At 46.0% G+C, this 26,331-nt stretch overlaps 1 protein-coding gene and 1 long non-coding RNA gene across 15 annotated transcripts in view; one reads left to right on the top strand and one right to left on the bottom strand.

The window, feature by feature from the left end:
• The window catches only part of SLC8A1 (solute carrier family 8 member A1), a 97,319-nt gene that overhangs the window by 31,168 nt on the left and 39,820 nt on the right, over positions 1–26,331 (bottom strand). The window lies entirely within an intron of this gene.
• On the top strand, positions 2,256–3,055 carry LOC107310930. The gene is made up of 2 exons (XR_001553800.2): positions 2,256–2,675; positions 2,766–3,055. It is a non-coding gene; the product is annotated as an uncharacterized LOC107310930 (long non-coding RNA).

Below are 26,331 nucleotides of genomic sequence, written 5' to 3'. Positions count from 1 at the left end.
GATTATCATACGCCTGTTGCGCGCGTGGGACTTGATGTCCAGCTTAGTTAATGCCTGCTTAATCGCTCCTAAGCCACTCTGTTCTGAAAGAGTAATAACAATAATAGAAAACCCTCTTTAGTCTCTTTGCTTTGCTTTCCTGTTTGTAAATCCCAAGGCCTTCAATGAAGCATTGTCACTGCTCAGTGAACTTAACCGTTAACCTACAAAGATCCACCAGTGATTACGCCTCTGAAAATAGATTTTATCCCTTCTCTCCACTCTCCTTTACTGATCGACACACAAAAACGCTTAGTGATTGTTACTTGGCAACCATGGTAAAAATGTACCACAAGTGGCTCAACAGGATGAAATCACTGTCATGAAATTTCCAAAATAAGTACCATAATACCAGAACTCCTAAGAGAAACAAATACCTCTCCTCCTTCCTTACATCTCAAAAAAAAAACCCCAAAAGACAAAAACAAAAGGACACGTGCAAGAATTTTTAATTGGCAATCCTGTGTTTTCCTTCTTGCTTCTTTATGAAGCAGGGACTTCATTCAGCTGATTTTTCTCCACTAACACAGATATTTCCATATCTATATGGGCTAACAGGGTTCAGGAAAGTTCATGCTCTCCTTAAGTCTGATCAGAAATGTGCCACTGTGGAGGGTTTAGGTGGGCAGGGACCTCTGAAGCTCTCTGGTCCAACCCTTGCTTAAACCCAATCTCAAAGCTTGCTCAGGGTGCTCACATCTGTCACCATATATATAGGTGAGTGCACACATAACCATATAGGATATTTCCCAGGCTCTCAGAAGCAAGCCCAGACCACATTATAAGAGGTCAATCCACGTGAGAGTGCCTTAAAGCAGATATCACTAACAAGAGCAAAAACTGGAATGGAAATCAGTTATTGATTAATCACTGCCTGAGCCTACATTTGTCACATGCCCAACTCACATCGCCCTAAACCCATCCATCCTTTTCCTACGCGTCAGCTCCTGTACTTAATGCCAAGTAACCCGAGGGACTACAAAAAAGAAGCAAAAAAAAAAAAAGGAAGGAGATGAAACTTGTAGGAGATAATTTTCCAGTTAATAAATATCTAAGCTTTAATCTTTAATAAAATGTTTCACAATGAGAAAATGTTTGTGTCACAGCTCTTTGTATGGAAAGCTGTGCCTTTACATCTGATCGATAGTAGTCTTGGGTTGCCTTTGATTAATAAATGTTTCCTTGTTGGCGTCTCAATAAAAATGGGGAAGAATTAATACTTTCATGTCTTTCTCAAAGACAAAGTTCCAAACACTTGGAGGCTGGCCAGCTTCTGGGCAGACAACTCTGCACAATCAGAGAGATCTAAGAGCGATGTGCACCAGGCTTAATTTTTCAAACAGGAGCCTCTTGGAGTTTTTCAGTCTCTCACCGGGGAAATATTTAATTCCAGAGATTAAACATTCTGTCTGGAGACTCAGAGGCAAAATGTAATGCTGATTAGCATTCATCTCAAAGCCTATTATTCACACTGTTCCCCATTTAGGGAACATACCTCTTTCAGGCTTGCACATAAATTTTTGCCCACAGGTCTCGTTTTTCCTCTGATCGATACCCATTAGTTGCAACTTTCCCTAGGTCTCGGCAGTGAGTGCATCCTTTGCTCTGTGGGCCAATGCCACGTAGGATCGGCCACTTCAGATCAGCCTCACCGCAGTTTTCAGTCCAACCCAGCCCCAAAGCCTCTGTGTGCCATGCTGCTGCAAGGACCAGGAGCATGAGGAGGTGCTCATCCCTTCTGTCTCCCCTCGCCTGCAAAGGAAAGGAGATGCCTTCACCCATAAAGCAACATGTAGCATTGTTGAGGGGTGAGACCCATGCACACACGACAAATTTTTACCTAACTTGCCCGAATCAGCAAGAGAAAGCAAACCTTAAGGAGACCACACAATACTGTGCATCTGTTTCCTGAAGCTTGCAATCAGCTGGGCTCTAAACTCCCCCAGAAAGTATTCCTGCTGCCTATGAGCACTTTAGGAATGGTTTTGGACACTGGTTTTTTATCTGGTGAGAGCTGCCAAACCATATCCTGTCTCCTGTACTTAAAAGCTGATTTTTCACAAGTGCACATTTAGAAAATTCTTTCAAAAAATCCCCTAGCCAGCTAAATTGCATCTGCTTTCTAAATGCATTGTGCAGACATGAAGAGCTGTGGGTGACTAATAGGTATTTAAGCTAGCTATTATTTTCTCCTGCAAACAGTGGCAAACCACAAGCACTAGTCACAGGGGATTTCATTAGCTCACGTGCAGAAGACTTAGCACTCCAGAATGCTGATGCACAGGGAGAAATTCCAGCTCTGCATCTCAAAAATACAAGCCCTAAGAGAACTGCTCTGAAGAACATCAAGCTCAAAACTATCTCCTGCAGGGTCAATTTGGGACTGTTGACTTGCTGGCATGAGCAAGGCTGCAGGTATTTGAATGTACTGTGTTCTCAGTGGAGTGATGGTGGCTGCATTGCACCGAGAAGCCGTGTGCATGGGGAGCTACACCCTAGCCAAGGCTAGCACCCTCTCGTTTGTGACATCACCCAAGAGGTGATGAATTGCCCTGATCTCCATGGGTGCTGAGGGACACACGTGAGGACCAGACAGAAGGACATCTGTGGCTCCAAAACCACTCAGAGGTAAAGAGGTAAAGATCAGAGACCACAGGAAAGCAGCGGGAGCTGCTGGAGGAGCCAAGGGATGGATTACTTTGCATAATTCATTCTTGCACTTCGAGGGGAGGCTCACGAGCCAAGGTCTCCTCTTGCTGAAGCTGCTCTCCTCCGTTGGCGCGCAGTGGAGACGAGATCAATCACGGCTGCTGCAGCTCTCGGGTGACATTTCTAAGTGCTCCACTGAGAGGAGATGAATTAGAAACAGTCGCAGCATAACCATGGGGTGCTCAGGTCTCCCTCCTGGGCTACAGCCTTGCTCTCCTCCAGACCACGCTTCCCGAGACAGATGGGATCAAGGAGATAAGGCTTGTACATAGCGTCACCAATCCTGATAACAAGCTATTAACAAGAAGTGCTTTCAAACTGTATCACTTTTAACAGGAGACTGACAACTGCAGAGTAAATAACACAAAACAGATAAAACCCAAGTGCTCCTCAGCCTGTGCAGAGGCTGATCGCAGCCATGGGACAGAGCTCAGACCAAGAACGAGATACTGGGAAATGCAGCCATGTGGTGTAAGCCAGCACAAAGCCTCTCCCTCAGACTTCCTGGGCTTCACTTTCCTTTATCTCTATGTGTTACCATGAGCTTAGTGAACTGCCTATGGACCTCCGAGCTAAAAGTGCTACATAAGACCCTAGATATTGCTGCAAATGTTCAAGCTGCTGCACATTTACATTTGGGATGAATACAAGTGACAGAGAGCAGCACAGCCAGTTGGGATTTGCCCTTCAAGAGCCCAAATGTGCCCTGCATCTCTTGTGTGGTCATTTCATCCCTGTTGGTAGCAGCTGCCCTCTGTCAGCAAGGAGCAACCTGCTGCCAGGCTCATCGCGGCACACAGTGAGCTCTGCAGGGCTGCAGCCGTGCAGCGCTCTCTGCTCGCCCAACCATCCTGACCTGGAGAAGAAAGCCTCCAGCTGCATGGCCTCATCTCTTGGCACAGAAAGAACCGAGATATACCCACGGCCTTCGCTCCCACCCGGGGCAAGGACCGCTCCCTCCTGGAAGTGCCTGCTTGCGGTAATGTTTCCCTAGAGGGACTGCGCTGCCCAATGCCAGACACAGCTCCTAGGCTGCAGCTCTTTTTTTCAAACTGGGTTGCTGTTAGTGCTCCATGATGCTTCCACAGCTTGCAGGACCTTCTGCTCTGCCCAAGGAGCTGTCAGTCTGCTGGGCAGCTGTTTGCACAGCTGGGAAGGAGGGGAAGAGCCCTTGGGCTGGATTAGCCCCAGGATGGTGCAGTCTGAATGTAGTGCCCCCTGATGCCTGCTCCCCCAGCAGCCTGAGGGGATCTTTATTTGTCACCAGTGTTTCCCGGGCCACAAAGCTGGCACATGGCCCCAGCACAGAGAACTAAAAATAAATCATTTCTACTACAGCCCTGGGAAAGAGTGGAATTCCCATGGAATGGCCAAAAATGCAGGGAGAACAGCAGCACCAGGGCTGCCATGCAACCCCTCCCCCCCCTTTAAGGCATGTACAGTCTATGGGCGTGCAGATGGGGTCCTACAGGCACACTTCTACAGGGTCAGGAAAGTATGGTTGGGGAACAAAGTGGGGAGAGGGAAGCTGTGGGAACAGCTTCTGGGAGGAGCACCCAGATTTGCTCTCAGCTCAGCACGTTAGCCATCACCAAGCAAGGAAGTTAAATGGCTGCCATCTATCAAATAGATGTTGATGACGTTGCTAATCAGGGCAGAGGACACGAGCTGGTCTCCCCACAGAGGAATCAGGGTTTTTGAGTGATAGGAGGTGGCATTTTGGAGAAAGCACACTCACTGCCCAGCTGCGGGGTGGGCACGAGGGTGACCATGCTGGCCAAGGCACGCTTTGTTCAGAGGCAATGTTCTTGCCAATCTGAGCAATAGAGGATGATGTAAGTATATCATCCATTATCTCTATTTTCACTTTTGACACAAGGAAAAATTAATTTTCTTTTAAAAAGTGATGTATGAAGAACCCAGATTTGCCTGAATAATATACGAACCTCTAATCTGGCTGTTACCCTTTGTCTGAAGCATTAACATTAGCAAAAGGCAATTTAGGATGATTGCTTTTAAGTTGTAAAGCCAATGTTCAATTAGAGCATGAAATGAAAGACTTATCACTAGTACTGGCACAAAGATTTATTCTCTAAGTATTTCCTTTCAGCCACAAAGATGCTGGTTTTGTCTAAAGTGACATGTTTAGAACAAGTTGCTCTTGTCTAATATTACTAGGAGAAGGGGCTTGGAATTAAACATTTTTGTATTTAAGATAATGAAAGTGTTTTGTTCAAGATTTCTACACTGCACGTTGAATTTTGGTTACTAAGCTCTCTTTGAGGAGTATCCAAAGAAGGTGGGTTGATCTGCTAAGACAGTGGTGGTGGGACACATGGTGGTACCACAGACTCTTTTATGACAAAGCAGAGCCCTCAGCAGATCAGACGTTTTACAGTGGTAATTCCCATTTTGTTCACTCCTTTGGATGTTCAACACGTTGGGCTTTCCAGTGAGCTTTCAAGGGCAGCAGTGTGTGGCCACAGATGTGGGATTTGCCCCAGGCTAGGCACAGAGTAACTGCTACCAAAATAATGAGTAAAAAAAAAAGGCTCACTGCTTGCTGTGTTTAGCAATAGCTGGAGGACAGCAATGGGGATGAGAAAGCCCCATGCCACATGTTGTGGGGCAGCCACGATCTGCCCAGTCCTGAGGAAGCTTGCCAGTACGCCTTGTTCCTGCTCAGCACTATTAATTTGGCTAAGCAGTCAGGGCTGTTGAGTAGCCTGCACAGAGCCCTGAGCTGAATAATAAGCCCTGACATCGAGATGCAAGGCATGGTCAGGGCAAAGCAGCCAGCGTGCTCTGCCAGCCACCCAGCAATGCCCCACCACCAGGACCCTTCCCTTCTGGAAGTGAAGTTTGTCTGCTACGGTTTTTGTGTGCTTGGGTTGGCAGTAGTTCAGTTTAATGCTATCATACAGCTAGGATTTGGAAACAGGAGTCTGAGAAAGCCAAGCGGATATCTGCAGTCAATCTGTGCCTGGAATGGACTGAAAATGAGCAACGCAGCCTGGTTTGGTCTTAGGGTGTTGCTCTGGAAATCTCAGGGAAAAGATTAAAGGAGGACAAGGAGGGAATATCTACAAGGGGAGTTTATTGCTACAAAAGAAATCACTGGGTTCATTTATACAAATCTATTTCTCAAGGCTGTAGAGATTATCACCTCACTGAGATATTTTCCAGCTGTGCTTTTCGGAGGCCCGAACAAATCAGAATTACACCTTGGTGTTCTGGGCAGCTTCTGGCAAAAGTTTATATTGCATCAAGAAATGGAAAAAAGTACTAGAAAGTTTCTTGCAGTGAGAACATTTGTCACCGGGTTGTTTCACAGAATAAACCCTGGGCAGGGGACCAAGAGAAGTAATTGGACTGGCCTTACTCCATGTTTAAGATATTTGTCTTAGGCTTTTGAAATATGAAAGGAATATCAGGTCATTCTTCCAGAGAGTGAGGAAGAGAGGGGCTTATGGCATTTGTTTCTCAGCCCTTGGAGCTCACATATCCTAACACTGCTGAAGGCGCAGGAGCTGACAAACTGCTGGATGAGTGTGTGATGTGCAAAGACAGCTGAAAACTGACTTCCACGCTGGGAAGGAGTTCTTCTTACCTCCTCATGTTATGACAGCGTTGAGTAAGGCTTCCTGCTGGGGAGGGAGGAGATTGCTACCACAAGAGCAGGCTCTCCATGGAGGCCAAAGATGCTCTCATTTAGCTCCCACAGTTTGTGTCCAGGTGGCTGTATTTAGCCTCCCAAGTGGTTGGTTGGTTTGAAAAGACCTCAAGGGTGACAAACCATGCTCCTGGTGGAACAGGGGCAAAGTGATCATGGATGAGTAGTTCTGAGGAACATCATGGCTTTGCAGGCACTTCGCACCCCACTCTTCAAACACCGTGGGCAGGCAGTCTCAGCTCTGAGAAATGCATCATCACAAGCCCAACAAGAACAGCCCTGGACACTGTAGTTGACATCACCCTCTCTGGCATGAGAGAGATGAAAACTTCTTGTTTACTGCCAGCCTGAAAGCCCAAAATGCACATTGCCAGAGCACTCTGTGTGCCATGTGGGAGTCACGCTGCAGCACACAATGATGTTTGGCTGGGAGTCGTGCGAGGACAGCATCTCCAGAGAGGCACCTCTCCACGTGCTTATGGCCCAGGAGAGCTGGCAAAGGCATCTCCAGCATGCCTTTTGCTCACTGCTCCCCCCGGCCATCCATCTGCCACCTCAGTCCCAGAGGAGCCACTGAGGAGAGAACAAAGCCCAGCTCTTGATGCATAACTCTCTTCCCAAATTCCTGATAGCTTCTGAGTGATGTATGGATCAGCACATTAAAGACCGCGGCTTGTTGATGTTTTATTGCCAGGCAGGCAAGTCTTCAAGCATAGATTAATTGCCTCACTTTAGCAGGTAATGAAAGGGTATCTGAGCCCACTTTCACCCCAGCCAATACAGACCACATGACTCAACCCACACAACTGCACAAACCCTCTGCCTCCCAAACAGGAACAGTGAGCTGAGGACAATGGATTTACACAATATTTGTTTGCCAGCAGAAGGTCCACCATCAATACTTAAAGCTGAATGAGTCTCAAGAGCAGAGATGAAGAGCCCTTCATAAGGCAGCATCCATCATTCTGATTTTTAATTTTGTGCTTGCTCACTTGCTGCACAGCATTATACACACACTGGGTAAATGAATAATGGATAAATAATTAATCAAATTGCTCAACCTTTTGATTTTCCCAGTCATCAGTGAGCTCAGGCACCCTGCACATGGATTGTGTTCTCACTCCCAATGGGTTCTGGGGGAAAGCACAGTACTGATAATTTACTCAATGCTTCTGAAACACCCTTGCTAACAGCAGAACACTGCAGGTGCCCAGCCAGTCATACTGTGCTCAAACCTTCCAAAAAGCACAGCTCTGCTGGGAAAGGACTAGAGATGCTTGGGAGAGCAAACCCGAAGTGCTGCAGAGCTCCCCTGGTCCAGCTTTTCTTTCTGGCCACGAGGCACAGCTGAGCTGCTGGGAGAACCTTGCTCCCAAGCCCTACAACAGGATTTATGTCACCATTTACGGTGACAAATTGCAAACCGCCTGCTTTTGACGCAAAGAGAGTAGCAGTTCCTGCTGGGAGAAGCTGCATGCACAAAAGTTTCCCCAGTAGCAATCAGTAGGCTCTAAACCTGCTCTAAAGCAGCTTGTTTTGTGCTCTGATGGTTTTACAGCAACACCAGGACTTTTGCAACCTCTGTTCCCAGAGGGGTGAGCAGGTGGTGTCGCCTGCGCCAGTGCAATTTCAGCCCTTCTCTGCCTACAGCACTGATCTGATGTGACAGTTCCAGTCCAGGATTGCTCTGGCCTCAGACCTGGCCTGTGAGGTGCCTCCTTGCAGTTTTGTCCCTCCCTGGGTCACTCCAGGGCTGCTGAGATGTGGGAGCTCACCAGCTCCATCTGGTCAGAGCCAGCCTGTAGGAGATATAGCTCAGGGCTTTGCAGGCATTCTGTTAACTTGTCAGTCCTTATATGGTCTGTTAGTGTTTATACTTTGGGGGCTAAAAGTGGAGATTGGGAGGTTCACTCCTGTTCCTTCCCCCCGCTGCAGCTTTGAGAAAGAAGAGCCCAGCATCAAAGCAAAACCATTTTCCCTCTGCCTCTCTGTTTTGTGATGACCTTTAATAGTTGCAAAAGGGAAAACGGGCTGGTCAGTTTGCATTAGAAATTCACTCAAGTGTCTGGTGCTTTCTTTGGCTTATCAAATCCAAAACGCTTGGATGGGCCCAGTGAGCAATTAGTGCTACAACCTAGAGCCAGAAATTTAAGAAGCCTATTTGCATATAGTTAGGAAGAAAAACGTTGATTAATTTGTTCTGATACGCTCCAGAAAAAAACATAAAATCCTGCTCAAATAGCACCAGGGAGTTCAGGCAGATTATAAACAGCTCTGCTCTACACTGTAAATATCGTACCCGTGCCTCCCTTTGTGTTTTAAAGGCATCTTCATGGGCTGTGCCTTTGTGGAAGAGATCTGTTTTGATATTTCACCCAGGAATGCATATTTCATTTGCGAGGTGCTTGTGAGGGAGGGATTTTTAATTCTGAAAAGCTTCTTCAGCTGCGGGGAAAGGAAGAATGGATGATACAGACATGTAACTGCCATAAGCCAGGATGCTGCCTCTGCCAGGAGATATGATTGAAGATGCACAGGGCAGGAGAGAAAAAATAACAACAAAACAACAACACACAAGCACGGCACTGAGCTGAGAGCTTCTCGTCATATCCCCCCAAGGCAGGATAACAAAACTGTAAGTCACCTGGACCAGCTGATGGCCTCTTGTGCAGCACGAACAGCTGATACCACATTTTCTCTTTTCCTCCAAAGTAGGTAACTTCAATTAAAATTTTGACCCCCAGGGAGTGATCTTCACAGACCATTGAGGAGTCATCTGTGAACTGGCACAAGCTGCAGGTGTTGGTGCTGAGCACAGGATACATCCCAGCTGGGGTCTGGGGCCCTGTCCCTAATGTGCACTGCTGCAGTGTTTACTTGCAGGGCTCTGTGCTGTGTTAGCTGATGCTCTTCTACAGGTATGGCAAGCCTCAAGCCTCGGGGCTATAGAAATAAATCCATTTTTTCTTAAAACATAACTATACTCATACCCACGAGGTTTTTTGCTTCTTGAGACAACATTCCCACCCTGAGCTGTGAAAGCTGGTCCCCTAGGAAGAAGGCTTTCTGCCTTCTGCAGCTCCTTGCTGCAGTGGGCTGCAGTTCCAAGTGCTCAGCAGCCTGCGAGGGCAGCTCGCAGCTACATCATAGTATAGAATCATAGAATTCTCAGTACTGGAAGGGACATCTGAGGGCCATTCTGTTCAACTCCCCTGCAATTAATGAGGACACCACAGCTAGATCAGGTTGCCCTGGGCCTTATCCAGTCTCACCTTGTATCCAGGTGAGTATCTCACCAAGTATCCAGGGACGGGGCATCAACCACAACACTAGGCAACCTGTTCCAGTGACTTGCTGTGCACATTGCAAAAGATTTTCCTTATGTCTAACCTAAATCTACCCTCCCTGAGCTTGAAGCCTTCTATCACTATCATCAGCATATTTTCTCAGGTGAGATACGACAGGACACAAGGAAACAACCTCAGTGGTGCCAGGTGAGGTTTAGATTGTACATTATGAAGAATTTCTTTATGGAAGGGGTGGTCAAGCACTGGTACAGGTTGCCAGGGAGGAGATTGAGTCTCCACCCCTGGAGGTATTAAGAGACATGTGGATAGAGGGACCTGGTTTGGTGATAGGACTCAGTAGATCAGGCTGTTTTTTGGACTTGGTGATCCTGAAGTTGTATTCTGACCCATATGCTTCTGTGACTCTATGGTCATTTACAGTGAGTTAGCACATCGATGTAGAAAGGTGACAAAAACACCCAAGACCCCACCACAGCTGCAGCTCTAAGTGCCAGCAAAGCTTTAAACCTCAGCTGCAGGACTAGAAGGCAATGTAGCCTCTCTATACAACCAGCAGTATTTCAGGGGGAAGGTTAGGAATGCAGATTGAAAGAAGTGCCTTTTAAAGAGCACTTAAAGACTGTATTTTGTGTGCATTTGCGCACTGTCCTCCGTGCTCTGCTGATCTAAATCCAGTTCAGCAATACTTTCACAAACACATGCAGCTCTGGTTTAGCTTTGCACAAAACCTGACAGTGTACACTTGGGAAATGTGGCCTGCTATGAAAATGGAAGGAAGCACAGAGGAGGAATGATGCTATGAAAAAACACAGGGAGTTCAGTCCATGTGCTTGCAGGGTATAAAATCCACATGTATTTAACTGTAGTTATTCTGAGAAGCTGCAGACAAGCAGCTAATCCATCAACCATCCTCTCCTTAGGCTGTTTTTTTTTTTTTTTTTTTGGTTCCTTTTTGAGGCAAAGACTCTCCACCATGGAGAGTCCCCAGGCTTGTGTCAGTACTGAAAACCAGCTAAGCTGCCCCTGAAAGTCAACCGTGTGTATTATGGGGGTTTACGGAAGACAGGTGCTCAGGCTTTTATCCATCTATCTCCTGCTGAGCTAAACCAGCTGGCAGCCACCCCAGGACCCCAAGTGGTATATGTGTCCAGGCCTGGGGCTCCTGGCACAAGACAGACATGGAGCTGTAAAAGGGGTTCAGGCTGTGTATGGCTGTGAGAAGAAAGGTGTTTCAGAGGACGTGGCCACTGGATGAGGCTGCAGCAGAGGGAGCTGCCCTCACCTCCACACCATGTCAGCCCCAGTTCACGTGGAGCAGAGAAATCCTTGGGCACACCCCACCTCTGTTGGAGAGCTCTGCCCACTCCCCACTGCTGATTTATGGTCTTGTTCTGCTGCCAGTGGAGCCCTTTATACCAGATAGCTTTTATCTCAAAATAAGCCCTGGAAAAATACCACAGGCTTTATTTGTCATTCGCTCTGGGAAAGTTTTGAGCTAATAAATAAAGCTAAGTTATTTTAAAGAGCAGCAGCAGCTTCCCTGAAAACTTCAATTCAGGGCTCTGACAGATACAACAATACCTCCATTGCCTAAATACCCGTAACCCCAGTTCCAGCAAAATTAGGTTTCTCAGGCTGCAAGGAACAAAACTTTGCAAATCGAATTGCTTCATACTCATGTAATTAGCAATTATCTCCCTGGTGGAAAATGATTCCCTCACACAATATTTGGGTGAATCATACCCAAGTGTTTTTTATCCTTTTTTTTTCCTCCTTCTTTTTGCATGTGCGCACACAAGCACTGAGGAACGTCAGTATCTTGGCCAAGCTTTCCCCTCCTGGTTTTTAATGTCCTTCATTTTAACGCAGTTCAGATCAGAGGTCTTAGATCTTAAGCCACGGGAGGTTTCCAAGTGCTGGTGTTGCTGTCCCACTGCCCCATTGACACTGAAAGAAAAATCACATCTGGGTCAGGAATGCAATCCTGCTGTGTGACATGGTCAAGCCACGACTCCTGAGGACAGCTCAATATCTTCTGTGTGGTTTTGCAGAGCTATGTGCAGTGCTTGGGCAAGAAGGTGGGAGCACAACATCTCCATGGAGGTACAGTCGTGCAGGAGGCCACAGCATCATGTGGGAGAGGGAACCTTCACCATGAGCTGTGTTTTGCACCCTCATTTTCACATGATAGATATGAGCTATCACATCCTCTGCTAGGACTCACTTTTGCTTCCACCCTGTTGAAGCATCTGTCACGTGAGATTCCCCTCCAGGAACACCTCCATATTTCTGCCTATTCTCCTATCTTTGTGCCAGCAGATAATGCTTTTAATCCCTCTCCCAGCTGAAAAAAAAAAAACAACTTGGCAGGATGAATTAAAAAAAAATGGACTTTGGTAATTTCATCCCATGATGTCAGCCAAGATTTGTTGAGTCCCCTTGCTCAGGATGCTAACACAGTAGTAAGCACTCAACACAGCCACTGGAATCATAGAGTCACCAAGGTTGGAAAAGATCTCCAAGATCATTTAATCCAACTATCCATCTACCACCAATGTTTTCCCACTAAACCACATTCCTTTAATGTGACACCTAAACGTTTCTTGAATGTCTTCAGGAATGGTGACTCCACCACCTTTGCTCCAGACCTGCAAGACAATGTATATCTACATATGTACCCACATTCTGGTGGTGACTTGTGGAAAATTGTGCTTCAAAGACATTTAAACTTTTTAATTGGTTAATCTGCTAAATTGGCAACAAAAACACAGAAAACCAAACAACACACTAGTATAAAATACCACTGCCTCCATTCTGAAATTCATAGCCTTAGGGCTCTGCCTTGGAAATGATGGTTTATATAGATTTTGCATCTTATCCAAGAGCCCTTAATGACCTCTCAAAGGCAGAATCCCTATGGTCCTAAGAAGCAGCCTAGCACACGTGCCTATGAAAGAAATGTAGACTGGGAGCCACAGAAGGATCCTCATTTTCTTTTTAGACCTACTGAGACAGGGATCTGTGCAAACAACTGCCTGCCACCCAGCGGAGAATGCAAAGGTGGCTCTGGCAAGCAGGGCTGAAGGGTGCTTGGAGCAGTGTCACTTTACATGCAGTGCTGTCCCCAGACTTCATACGTCTGCAGACTGCACTGTCCCTCTCCTATGTCACTTTAATGCACAGCTTGACCAAGTCAACTCAAGATGCTGCCAGCATTTCTGTCTCTTCAGTAGATGCCTCACTAAGTACTTAGTGAAGTACTACTTCAGCAGGACTTGTTTTCCAGTTTGAAGGGAACTGTGACTATGTCGAAATGCAGCACTTCTGAATTCCACCCCCAACACATACACACATTGCAATGCTGTTTTGGGATTTAAAAAAAAAAAAAAGCTTTTTTTTTTTTTTTTTTTTTTTTTTTTTTTTATGTTCTCTTTCCCCTTTACACTATTTAACATTGTTTCACAATGGCTCAGTGACAGCATGCACGATACACTCAATTTCTCCCAGCATGGTGAACCAGAATTGTATTTACAGAACCATTTATAGAGTACCTCTTTGAGTTGAATGAGAGACCAGCCCTCGCTATAGCAAAACACTCCACTTGCCTTGTCATCAGATGATTTGTCATCAAGGGACTTGCTGAACATTAAGTTAGACTTTTTTTCTTTTTTGTTTTTATAACTTCATGAAATGAAGGCTCCTCTCAAGGCAGCTCTGAAGCTGAAAGGCTACAACACAAGGTAAGCAAGGCAGCAGCCCACATCACGTTCACAGAAGGGGCTACCACTCACATTCATAGAATCACAGAATCATTTGTGTTGGAAGGTTATGTAGTCCAACCCCCTGCAATGAACAGGGGCTCCTACAGCTAGCATAGGTTGCACACAGCCCTGTCCAGCCTGACCTTGAATGTCTCCAAGGGCAGGGTTGCCCTCTGTGGGCAGTCCATTCCACTGCCTCTCCAAGTCCTATCAGCAGCCACCAAATTCCCTGCTGTATCATGTCAAACTTGCTTTTGTTGTTTCTGGCCTCCCTAAGGACTCATTGAGATGCTGCCGACCCTCCTCTGCCAATGGGGGCTTTAAGCTCACATTAAAAAAATAAGAGCTGTCCTATGAAATGACTTCAACAGGAAGCAGTGAGAGCTATCTCTCTGCTTCTGAGAGGGTTACCAGAGGGGTATTTACATATTTACATCTGTTTGTATGTTTGCTTATTCGGATTTTGGAACAGCAAGGCCAAGACTTCCCCAGTATACCAGGACAGGCAGTGCTCTGTGGGATGGACAACCCATGGTGCAGCACTGAGCCCTGGATGTGCTCAGCCTCACGAGCTCACTGGTAGAGCAATATCAGCCCTTCAGTGTTTTGGCTTCTTCTCCTGCCTCCCTGCACAATAATTTCTAACGATTTCTTTCTCAGTGAGCAAAATGGCTTCGGGCAGTAACTGGATTAGATTTTGAGAGAGGATGAGCTATCACTGAAGGTGCCTGGTGTCAGAGCAGGAAATTTGATGATAAGAATCTAAGAGCATTCTGTGCAGCACTATCTAGTGTATAGTTCAAACAGCCTCAGCCTGGTCTGGGCCTCACAAAAAGGTGGCAGTGACAGACAGTGATCACCATTAAAATGATCTGAGGCAGGTCATGGATTTAAAAATAGCTCACAAGTAGAAAACAAGGGGGAAAAGCAAAAGGTCTATTTTCAAGAGAGCGTGCTTAACAGTAAGGTGCCATCCAGTTGCACTGGAGCATATAGAGGGTCTTGTAAAGTCTTCAAAATCACACACACACAGTCACTCCTATGTATATATATGTATGCATATATTCCCTTCACTGCAGGGAAAGACATTGAAGCCCTGGAGCATGTTGCAGAGAAGGGCAACAAAGCTGTGGAGAGTCTGGAGCACAAATCTTATGGGGAGCAGCCAAGGGAACTGGGATGGTTCAGTCTGGAGAAGACGAGGCTCAGGAGTGACCTTTATTGCTCTCTAAGTGCCTGAAAGGTGGTTGTGGCAAGGTAGGGGTCGGCCTCTTCTCCTAGGTAACAGCAATACAACAAGAGGGAATGGCCTCAAATTGTACCAAGGGAGGTTCAGGTTTAATACTAAGAAACATTTCTTCTCAGGAAGAGCAGTGATGCAGTGGAACAGCTGTCCAGGGAGGTGGTGGAGTCACCTTCCTTGATGATGTTCAATAACCATGGAGATGTGGCACTGAGGGATGTGGTCAGTGGGTATTGGGGTGGTGGGTTGATGGCTGGACACGATGATCTTGGTGGTCAGCCCTGTGCAGAGCTTCTCTCTGACATCAAGAAAACCAAAGAAACCCTTGGACGCACAAACAGGAGATTGAAAAAAATAGCATCAAACCAGCACGAATGCCATTTGGTAAATCTGCAGGCAGTGCACATACTCGCTTTCTGTCATTCTGCCCCCAAAGGGGACAACATCAGCAAAAGGGTGACAACTGACTAAGGGGTTGTAGATGTTTCCATAGTAAAGCTGCATAGAGTGGATTGGTTTTGATCAAAGATAAAGCAATACATAAAAGGTTTGCCTGACACTTCTTATTTATCCTTACTTAACACAAGAGCAAGCGATCTCTTGCAGAAATTAGAAAGCAACGGATTTAAAAGCAACAAAAGGATTTTTCCATTCTTTCTCAAAGAATGAAAAAGCTCGGCACTAACTGACAAAGTATTTTTAAGGTCAGAAGATTAGTAGGATTTAAGAAAGAATTAGATATTTATGTGGAAAATACACTGACTTTAAATGCAAATATAGAAAAAAAACATGGTTCTTGAAGGGTTCAATAAAAACTGCAAGCAAGTTAAGGTCTGGAAAACTCAGCTGTTAGACGGGACCCTCTGCTCATCTAGCAGAGGCTTATCTAAACCCAATGGCCAACAGCTGAATTTGTGCTTAGAGAAGCCTGAGAAACTCATGTGGTGATTGAAATGTGTAAGTGCGTGCAAATAATTAACAAAATTGCTAAGCCTGCAGACAGAACAAAAGGACTGATCTTGTTGGAAAAGGGAGCGACTGAGCTTGATTTTGTTGGGTCCATGAAAAACATAGCATAGACCTCTGAGGAGGGTTTCCCCTGACTCCTGGTGAACAGGACTCCTCAGTTTCCATCCTACAGCAACCCTATTTCCCCATCCTCCCTTCCTAGCTTGACTGCTTTCAGCCTTGTGCTTCATGGCTGCATGCTTCTGCCAGAAGCACTGGGTTTGGAAATGACTTGCAGGCTGCAAGGGGCAAGCAAGTAGCCCGTGGTGCACATCGCTTTTGGCTTTTCCTATGGGTAAGGGCTCTCTAAACCTACTCACACCAATAATCACAGGCTCAGACCCTGAAGAAAATGCTTGCCATGGTGTGTGGGGAGGCGTTTCTAGTGGAAAGTAGCCTTATTCCTTAGCTCCATCTTGTCCTAGGATATATCAGTATTTTCCTCTCATGCCACAGAAGCATTAGTAGACACTGGGGCACGCTACTTCTCTGTAGATGTGCTCCCCAGCAGGAATGAGTACAAGCAGTGCTGTTCCCAGACACAGAAGCAAAAATGAGTTTTGCCTGGTGCAGAAAATGTGCAACCAGGGCTTAGGCAAGGCAATTCCTGCAGCAGCAGATGGGGTACAGAGCCCTGCAGTCACTGGGCCTGGTGGCTAGCTCCCTTTCAGCAGGCTCCCCAAGAGACATGGATGCTACTCCCAGCAACTGGGGTTGGAACTATCTCAAAGGGGAACTGCCAAATGTGATGGTAAACAGCACATGGTACCTTCCTGTATTGATGCAGAGGGGTACCTCTGCTCCTGAGATGCAACAGATATATTCCTTGTCTTTGTAAATGAACCAAAACATGCTATAGCCACTGCAGTACAGAAAGAATAATGCACGTGGAGCCCAAGGAGCTCCCCTGTCTCAGTTCTGTTTGGAACAATGGCAGCAGCTACGGCTTCGCATCTCTAAGCCATCAACACACATCAGACATGCCGTCCTACAGCCCCAGTCACTATTTCTGGCCATGGGTTTGCAGCTTCTTCTCCTAGCGATGCCAGAGTGGTGTCCAATTAACTTATCAGTCGCAGCTCCATGAGCCCTGCTGGTGCAGACTCTCAAATGCATAAATAATAAATAGGAAAATTAACATGCTGTCTCTGTTTCTCTGCTCCTTTCAACTGCAAACGCATGTGATGTGGACACCATGGTGTACACACAGACACAACTGTGCACGCACACAGGGTAGCTAAGTGCCTGCACTCCAGTTTGATTAATACTGCATTTGGTGACGAGTTCAGTTCATGGCAAGGCTGCACACACAACTTGAGAATGACGGTAGCTTTAATAGACCTAATTTCATTAATCTTTCTGCTTCTCTCTGCCTCACCAAGGAGAAAACTGAAGCTGATCAGAAAAAAAGGAGTCTCCTTCACAGAGATGGTGGGAGTTCACAAAGGGCTGCATTGGTTATTTTCCACATTCCCCTGGGGCTCATGTAGGAACAGACATTTAGTCCAAACTATATTACTTGGCTAACAAGATTTACAAGCAGTTTGAGATAATGCAATCATTTCCAAAATGAAGGAAAGGCATTCTCTAAAAAGTAAAGCTGGGAGGAGGGAGCTGAGGGCTCATTTTCTCAAAATCCATTATGTGCAGCCTGGGCTTTGCATATGTGAGTGTGTGTGTTGCTTTCAGACTCTGAAGACTGATTTAATGACCAGCTCAGAATATTCACCACTAGCCTTTATTTGCAACGTTATTTTTCATCTTCATCTCAATTATTCTCCTCCCTCTATCTCAAATGAATCTTCCGCAAGCAAACAGCAAAATCAAATCAGGCTGCCCAGCCTTGCCTCATTGCTGCCGCGTGTTGCTCCACACATTGTCAGCAGCCATGCAAGAGCAGAGCATGCATCAACAGAAACCGGAATGCTTATCTAATGCAATAACACGCTGACAGACAGATGCCTGATTCGCAGCATGTCAGATCCTCAGGGATCGTGCCCACGCCTTATTCACCTGGAACCACAGAGGAACATGATTAGCTTTCCAAAATGATTGACGACCACTGAATGGTAGAAAGTCAAGATGGAAAAGCCAAATGCATAATCTTGCTGCTTCCCACTTCACCTATGTGCACACCCACGCACAGTCCGAGCTCGCTGACCCAGCATCACCCACAGACAGTGCCTCCTCTCCAACCCATGAATTTGCACTTGCTCCATCATCTTTGTTATGCATCCTTCAGGTTTCTCCTGAGCAACTAGGCTTGGTAAGCGCACAGGCTATTTAATATTAAATATGCTATTTATTATTTACACAGCAAAAAGCATGTGCTAAGGAGTGCTTCTAATACAGACACACGGAGCCTGGCCCCAAAAAACCTCTCTTGCTCCTCCCAGTGAGGCCAAGAGGAACAAGATCTGGAAATGCAGCCATGCCAGCGTGAGTGTATGTAGGTCATGGCAACACAGCGGGTCCTGGGGCCATGGCCAGGCTGGGTCATGCTGCCTGGGACCATCACTGTGACCATCCTCTTTCCCCAGGCTCTTCCAGCACATGCAGACTCATGCTTGTTGACATGAAAATGGAAACCACAGCTCCAGAAAATACACATAAAATCAAATTGCCCCCAAACACCCTGTGGGGACTGTGCCTCCTCACGACCAAAACAATGTGTGGTTAGCCCTCAAAACCAACAGCAGATGTCTACCAAGTGGTTTAAGAGAGGTTGGATGAGTAAGCCAGCCAAGTCTCTGGATCACAGACAAGACAGATTGTTTCATACTCGTGTTTATGCAGTAGTCTGTTTGTAAGGAACCATCCTCACTCCTTGTTGTTGCAGAGGGCTCAGATAAAAGGATGAGAATAGTTGCCAAAACCAGGTGACACGAGGCAAAATTTTCATTTGCTCCTGAGAGACAGGAGTTATTCTACATGCCTGATCTCTACCACTGGGGAGCACTCGATATGTGCAGCTACACAAAACCCCAAATGGCCATATGGCTGTGAATAGTTCAAGAAGAGAATAGTTATGCCCACAAATTCACAGACAAATTTGCCCAGAAGGGATGTCCTATACCCTGCAATGCTTCTGATTTATGTCCTTTGGAATGCTTCTGATATAGAGAACAAAATACCTGAAGGGGGGTTCAGAGGCCTCAGGGGAACCTGTGCCAGGGGTAACAGTGTCTGCAAGCACCCTTCCTCCAACCCCATCCAGCCAGCACCTTCAGCCTGTCCAAGCTGCTTCCCTGGCTGTCTGCCTTGGGATTTTTCCCCAGGCTATCTCCACTTTGGTTTACCTTGAAAGAGTCAAAGTTGCAGACAGGTCTCTAAGTAATCTACTCCCTTCTTTGAATTGCATTAATTGTACAGATACACAGACAAGCTAGCAAGAAACTTGCCTTGTTCTCCCACTGGATTTTGAATCAGTGTCTTTGAAGAGTTTGCTCACTACATGAAAACTGCTGCTGCACGTGCAGGATCTGTCCTGTGTGTGCAGGATACCGGCACCTGCTTCCTTGCAGAGTGGAACATAACCACTCCCAGATGTCAGTCAAAGCAGCCTTAATTAATGAATTGCATTCAGAGCAAAACATACAGATGCATAGAGCTGATCAGGGAAGATGGGGTTTTCCAGGGGGTGCCTTCCGGGAAGCTTTCATCCTCCTGAGAGGCTGATGCTGGTCACTGGGTCAGCAGAACTGCCTGTTCTCATGGACATGAGTTCCCAGACTCCAGGCTGACGTGACTGTGTATGCAGCACAGCCTTTTCCTGCACTTAATGCACCCATTGTAATGCTGCAGAAGAAGCAAGCTTTTGCTGCAGTCCATAGCAGGCCTCCTTCCAGCTTGCAAGACTTCTTCAGATGGGGACTCCTACTGCATTGCCCTGGTCCCCAGTCCACTCCACTTGCTCTATGCTGGGGGAAATTCAAGGTAAGCACACTTTGCAGTGCTAGAAATTATGGTGGTCAGAGCTCTCTTTCCCATAGAAAATAAAGCTGCTACAGAGAGGTGTGTCTTAATCTTTCATCAATGGATTCTGAACACCAGCTGGATCTGTTTGTGGAGGAAACAAACAGCAAACAGGGAATTTCTCCCTCTTGCTCTGGGAACATGAATATCTCCCTAACAGATGGAAAGTTGCCAGCAATTCCCAAATATGCCACAGTCTGGACCATGCTCAAGAAGCCATCCTGTCACATTAATAGTTTCATCGGTTATCAGCCAGTCCTTTTTCCTTCCTGCCTTCAGGTTTCATACTCGTGTTTATGCAAGACTGGTGTTGCTCCAGAGGTGCTAATTTCCTTCCTTGGTCGTTTCATACCCATCCCTTCTCCCCAGCTTGCTTGTGCCTCCCCCATCCCCAAAGGTCTGTGAGACTTAATCATCTAATTCAGCTGTGGTTATGGCCAGCATCACCACCATCCCACATTTTTTTACCCTGAACAGAACATATTACAGCAAACCCAAATGAAGAACTATGGTTTCACAAGTCAAAAGCTTCTTAGGAGTAGTGGAAAAACACCTATTTGCTGTGCTAAACTAGGATTTGCACATCTGTCTTCAGCGCCTCACACAAGGAATTATGGCTGCATCATTGGCAGGATTTAGAGCTTCAGTCAGCTCAGAAAGATCATGAGACTGAATTTACTTTCTGAGTGAGGCACTATTTTATGACATCCTCTGCCTTGGATATATACACCCCTGAGTATATACATACCCAAAGTCTCTTTGGGCAGAGCTCAGAGAATACAACTCAGCAAAGATGGTGACCTAGGCAGGCTCCCCATCCAAGTCCAGGACTGATGGCACAAGACAGGTTTCCTCAGTTGTACAATGTACCAGTTTGGTGCTAATTGGCTCTGCCTGCCAGCTTCTAGTCTGATTAAAGTACCCATCGTACATGTTCTTAGAGTGCTTCCCTTGCTCATGCGTGCTGAGGTAAATGGTTGTACACTGCAGTTGTGCCTCTAAAATTATGGCAGCTGATAAACTGGAGGCAGAAAAGCAAGATAGAGCTCAAGGAAAAGTCTGCCAAGTTCCTAACAAAATTCAAAACACAGCAATATTTAAGAGTGTACACGAAGCCACTATTTGTCTGTGTTTCAGTCTGCCTTGAAATCCCCTGAGCAATCAACCCACGTGGAGGCAGCTTAAGGAATGGAAAAATCAGTCACTTCTATTTCTCATGTCTTTTTTAGCCTGTAAAGTACGAGATGCAGTGGGAAAATGAGATCCAAACCACTTACTCGGCAACAAAGGCAATTTTGGTTGTCTTCAACTTAAGGAAACCACTGATACATCCTTCTAAGGCCTGTCATGACAGAAGTCCACAGATGCTTGACTAAGCATGTGGGCTGAGAGGTGAAATCCCCTATCCTCACATATGAATGTTTCTCAGACTCACTGCCCAAATAATCCTTTTCCACTCTTCACAGACACACACGCTGTGATCCAGGAGACTTGTTCACAAGTCTAACCAATACAAAAATAAATAAATCAGTTCCTTCTAGTATTAACTATGCAGTTCTGCATATCTAAGCACTGACTTTTAGTTGCTTCATATTCAGCATCTGAAAAGGAAGATGCACAGCCATTTGTGCTGTTCTGTAGTTGTATCCACCTTGTAAAGATGAGGCCCTGGTTTGACCCGCATCCCTATACACACTGCAGTGGCCTGAAGCAGAGCTAGCACAAACCAGAGGGCCATCTACACAACTTGCAGCAGTGCCACAAACACCACTGGAAGAGGTGCACAAGGAGGGATTGAGAAACTAGTCTGGCTTGGGGCATCTGCAGAAGTAAGCCAAAATGATCTTTTCTGAGAAGAAGGAAGGGACAAGGTGTTTGGCTTGGTGTGCGGAGCAATATACAAGGGCTATGCCATAGCTAGCTTCCTCTGGGTGGCAGGGGAAGCTTCTTATATGCCCTTCCTCTCAACCAGGCTGCAGCTATGAGAAGTTCTACCCTTCTATGTAGGAAACAAGCTTCAATCCCAAGACAAAGTGAGAACACGCTGTTGATAACAATGCACCACTCTGGTCAAGGGATGCTTGAGTCTCTGAGGCAATAAAACCTAGATCAACGTAAATATTCAGTGTGTGGAGAGCAATAAGATCAGCCTTCTGCATACCATGGTTCAATTTCACTGCTTGCTTTCACCCACTGTAACACTAACTTGAATGATTTGAGTAGTGCCTTACAGTGTCAGAGGCCAGTGCTGGTGGTATGGCAGTAAAGGCTGAACCTTCCCACCAATATTCTGTTTCATTTTGTTGCTGTGGGACAGACAGCAGAGGGGCAGAGTGACACAATGGCATCTGATATGTAAAAAAAGGTGTGAGACTGAATTCCTCCATGTGGAAAAAAAATGGCACTCACTGACACTCATCAGTGCTTACTGAATGTATCCGGAGACCAAACAGTGGACATGAGCACATTGAGCTGGTGGGTGGTGCATTTCAGCTGTGGCAACAGAGATCTGAAAGAAATCATGTTCTGGATGGCCATGCAGATTTGAGTGCAGCATGGAGGCTCTTGTTTACTGCTGGCAAAAAAAAAAAAGCACAGCTAATGGTGGTGGCTGTGCTGAAAAATAGTGTTTTGTAGCAGAGAACTTCCTCAATCGAACAGTGTTATTGTGTTCGTTGCTGTCGTTTCCATGGAAATAGGAGGCATTACATTCAGAGCAACCTATGGAGTTGAAGAAACCTTCTAAAGCTGAAGGAATTCTAACACACTATAAAGTTTCAACAGCCAAAGTTTTACTTTCTGTTTGCCATATCAGAACTTTCCACAAACCCAACAAATTCTGAAAGAACAGGAAAAGCAAAAAAACACCTAAAAAAACCAACTTAGAATGAGAAGTAAAAAAAAAAATTACTTCCCCAACCTTCCCTGCGATTTGGCAGTCCTCTACAGTCCTGACTGGTAATAAGATAATGATAGTAAGAACCTGATAATAAGAACCTGAAAGTGAAAACATGAAGATACTTGCTTTGGGTTGGTTTGGGGATTTTCTTTTCCCCCCCAGCACCATGAGGTCTTATATTTTTTCAGTTAAGCTTCTTTTCTCCCTTTTCAACCAGTCCTATCCTTCAGGCTGCATAATGATTCCCCCTGTTTAATATTTTTCTAACTAACTCATCTTGCATTTGCTTCCAACAATAAAGCTCAGCATTAATTACTTTTGGTTCTGGGAATAATTAACTCAGACAAGAGCCCTCCCCATACACAACTTTGCTCGTGCCTACACATTGCATTGTGTCTACATTTGTTACATCTGAACACAGTTTACAATCCTTTGTGAAACGAAAACAGTAAGACAGGGGCCCCATGCCCTGCCCTGGTATTTTGGTTGCCCTCAGCTCCAAGTGTACCCCAGAGCCTCCATACTGGTGAGCTTTGTGTCTCTAGGGACACACTACCTTATATAAATACACTAAGGAAGTTCAGTGGTGGGCAGTTTCCTAGTTACATGGTGTTTGCCTTCCGCACCAAGCATCCATGTACCGCTGGTGAGATATGGAGAATGAAGGTTCTGGGGCATTATCAGCCTGTGTCAACACACTATTAATAATCATTACTTCTGCACTGCCTATTGCTTGGCACCCCCAGCTGGATTAGCTCTGCTTTTTGCATCCCAGCTGTACACACGCTTATTACCACACCATCTTTACAACCAATGCAATTACTTGGCAGATTACTAAACGCTACAGATACAGCAGAAAGACTTATCTCTGGAACCATCGCAAAACCTCCAGGGCTAAAAAACAATAATAAAGTAATTGTAACAGAGATTAACTAATCTTTTTTCCCTCCCCCCTACGCTTGAGTGTTTGCTTTTCTACCAGTTTGCATGGACAACTGCCCAGCTTGTTCTGGTGGTGGCACTGACAGGCACTGAGAGGAGCAGCAGGCAGGAGCCTGCCTGGGGGTGGATGAGGCCCTAGATGCAGTCACTCCAGGCAGAACCAGGGCAGGTGTGATTGTGAGAACCACTACCCCTTCTTCACCATCTCCTGGCTATTTCCAGAACTTGACCAAATAAGCTTGTATGCTTTTCATTCAGAAGCATAATATTTACATGTCCTTTCAACTGTCTGAATTAAGAGGGAAAATAGAAAGAAAAGAAAACCTGGAGTAACGACAAAGCAAACAAAGATGATTTTCACAGAAGCCTCTCAATACCTCTCAGTGTCCCATGCCAGACAGGAAGAGAAATGCTAAGATCTTAAGCTTTCCTACTTTAAGCATGTGCCTGCCCAAGGCAGCAGTGGAGTCTCCATCCCTGGAGGCGTTTAAGAGACAGGTGGACATAGCACAAAAGGGCACGGTTCAGTAATGGGGCTCAGCAGGCCAGGCTGATGGCTGGACTCAGTGATCTTGAAGCTCTTTTCCAATCTGGATCATTCTATGATTCTATGGGCAGAAAAACCTGGCTCTGCAAAGGCACCCCCACGCACTCCGGTTCATTCCCGTTCACAGTCTCAGGCAAATGGGATATGCAGGATGCCAACTTGAGCTACGCACAGCAGGGCAACGATTCTCCTCGCTACACTGACATCTATTTTTAAACTACTGCATATGTTTCCTTTCATTACCAGTCACACTCATTTACTTTGAAAGGAGGTTACAAATAAGGAGAAAGCCCCTCATTAATTAAGTGACTGGATGGGTCCCTGCTTTTGGCTGAAGAGATTTATTGCCTCCTCCCTCTCTCAGCAGCCACACAGGCTTAAAGGCTGCACGAAGAAGAGCTGCTCAGCTCCGGTTTTGAAACAAACTGGCCAAGCACCAATGTTTAAAAGATGGGACTGACCCAAACTGCTGGTTATTTTCCTTTTAACATATTCAAATCATACAATTTGGGAACAGCTGAGATAGGTTTCTCCGTAAGAATATTAGGAAAATTCTCAGAATGGATACGAAGAAAAGTTTCTTCTCAGAGTGGTGAGGAGCTGGCACAGGCTGCTCAGAGAGGTGGTAGAGTCACCATCCCCGGAGGTGTTCAAGGAAAGGGAAGATTTGGCACTTAGGGATTAGAGGGCAATATTGGTGGTAGGTGGACAGTTGGACATGATCCCCTTAGGAGGTCTTTTCCAACCTTAATAATTCTATGAAGGCCAGAGAGTGTCACCAGGAGCTGGGCTTCACTGTGCTGTGAGTAAGGGAGGAGAAAAGGGCCTAAAAGAAAAACACAGAAGGAATAGTGTAACGGAAAAGGGAAAATAAAGTTTAAAACAAGTCTCAACTGCCACAATGGAAGCAGAAAATAAAACAATCCCAGCCTCCAACAAGGTGTTCAAATGCCTCGGTTCTCTGTATCTGGAGAGCTTGGGCAGGCAAACATCTGAAGGATGTTATTTGGAGCAGCTTGCTGGCTTTTCCTGGAGTTTAATAATAGCAACCGTATTTATAAGACTAAAATGTTTTTGTTAAAAGGCTAAGTAGTGGTATGTCACGCTAGTCACTTTAATTTAAAATAAATTCTAAAAGTTCTCACTGGAAAGGCTTGCAGCAGACTATAAATACATGCAATATGCAGATGGATTTTTCTGAAAGCAGATTTCTTCTTCTTTGGAGACTGCATGAGGGCGCAGCATTTCTGTGGCACAAATTTCCAGAGGCCCCAGGAGTCAGGATTTCTCATTGATTTTACTGCAGTTTTGTTTCTTTTTTCCAGCCCTTCTGCATGGAGTGGCTGCAAATTCCTGGATTCCCATAGCATCTATCCCCATCTCTGTGAGAAACTAGTGGAGAATACAGATGGCCCTTTCCACCGCACATGTTCACCTCCTTTGCAAGCCCAGCATTCTGGAGCCCAGCACTTCCCCTCTGCTCCTGCTCCCAGGGAGCCTCACAGTGTTGCTGATGGTCTTTCTTTGGCTCCTGAGCTGGAGCGCGTGATGCCAGATGCGTGTGTTGCCCTAGCAGCAGTCCCACAGCAAAGCAACAGAGCTGTGGCAAGGGTGGCAAAGGTCTGCAGCCATGCAGGGCTTTGGCTCTACATCCCTCCAGCGCACTGTGGGATTGGGCAGCTCTGAGGCACACTTCCCTTGAATGCCCTTTACCAGCATTTGCAGCAGTTGTAAGAGATGATGCTGGTGAATTCCTTAGAAGGGACTGAAGTCAGGCTGCTACCAGATAGTAGGAAATATTTATAACAATCACTTCCAACTGCAGCCTTTCATCTAAAATCTAAACAGAAAGCTGAAATCCCCAGGCCTGTAAGTTGACACCTTGGCTATATATGGTCAAAGAAAAGGATGCGAAGTCCCTAGCAATGAGATCCATTAACCTCTGTTAAAATTAACAAGCCTGTGTTGTCAGCCAGCTTCAAGGCATGGTTGCCATGCTGTGCTCGTGAAGAGCTCTGCTGTCCAAGGGATGTATCAGCATGCTGCACTCACCGCTGCATCTGCAGCAGCCTAACATGTTGGCAACACACAGAAGCATCCCCCTGCCTCACACTGACCTGAATTATAAAGCAGTCATTGCTATTGCAAAGCCATCAGGTGACCCATAGGGCTCTGGAAGCACAGCAATGCCGAGCAGAGGCATTTAGCAAGATGTCTGAACATCTGA

The sequence above is a fragment of the Coturnix japonica genome, chromosome 3, assembly GCF_001577835.2.
Source record: "Coturnix japonica isolate 7356 chromosome 3, Coturnix japonica 2.1, whole genome shotgun sequence".
NCBI classification, from domain to species: Eukaryota; Metazoa; Chordata; class Aves; order Galliformes; family Phasianidae; genus Coturnix; species Coturnix japonica.
This window is presented reverse-complemented; position numbering and strand designations above follow the sequence as displayed.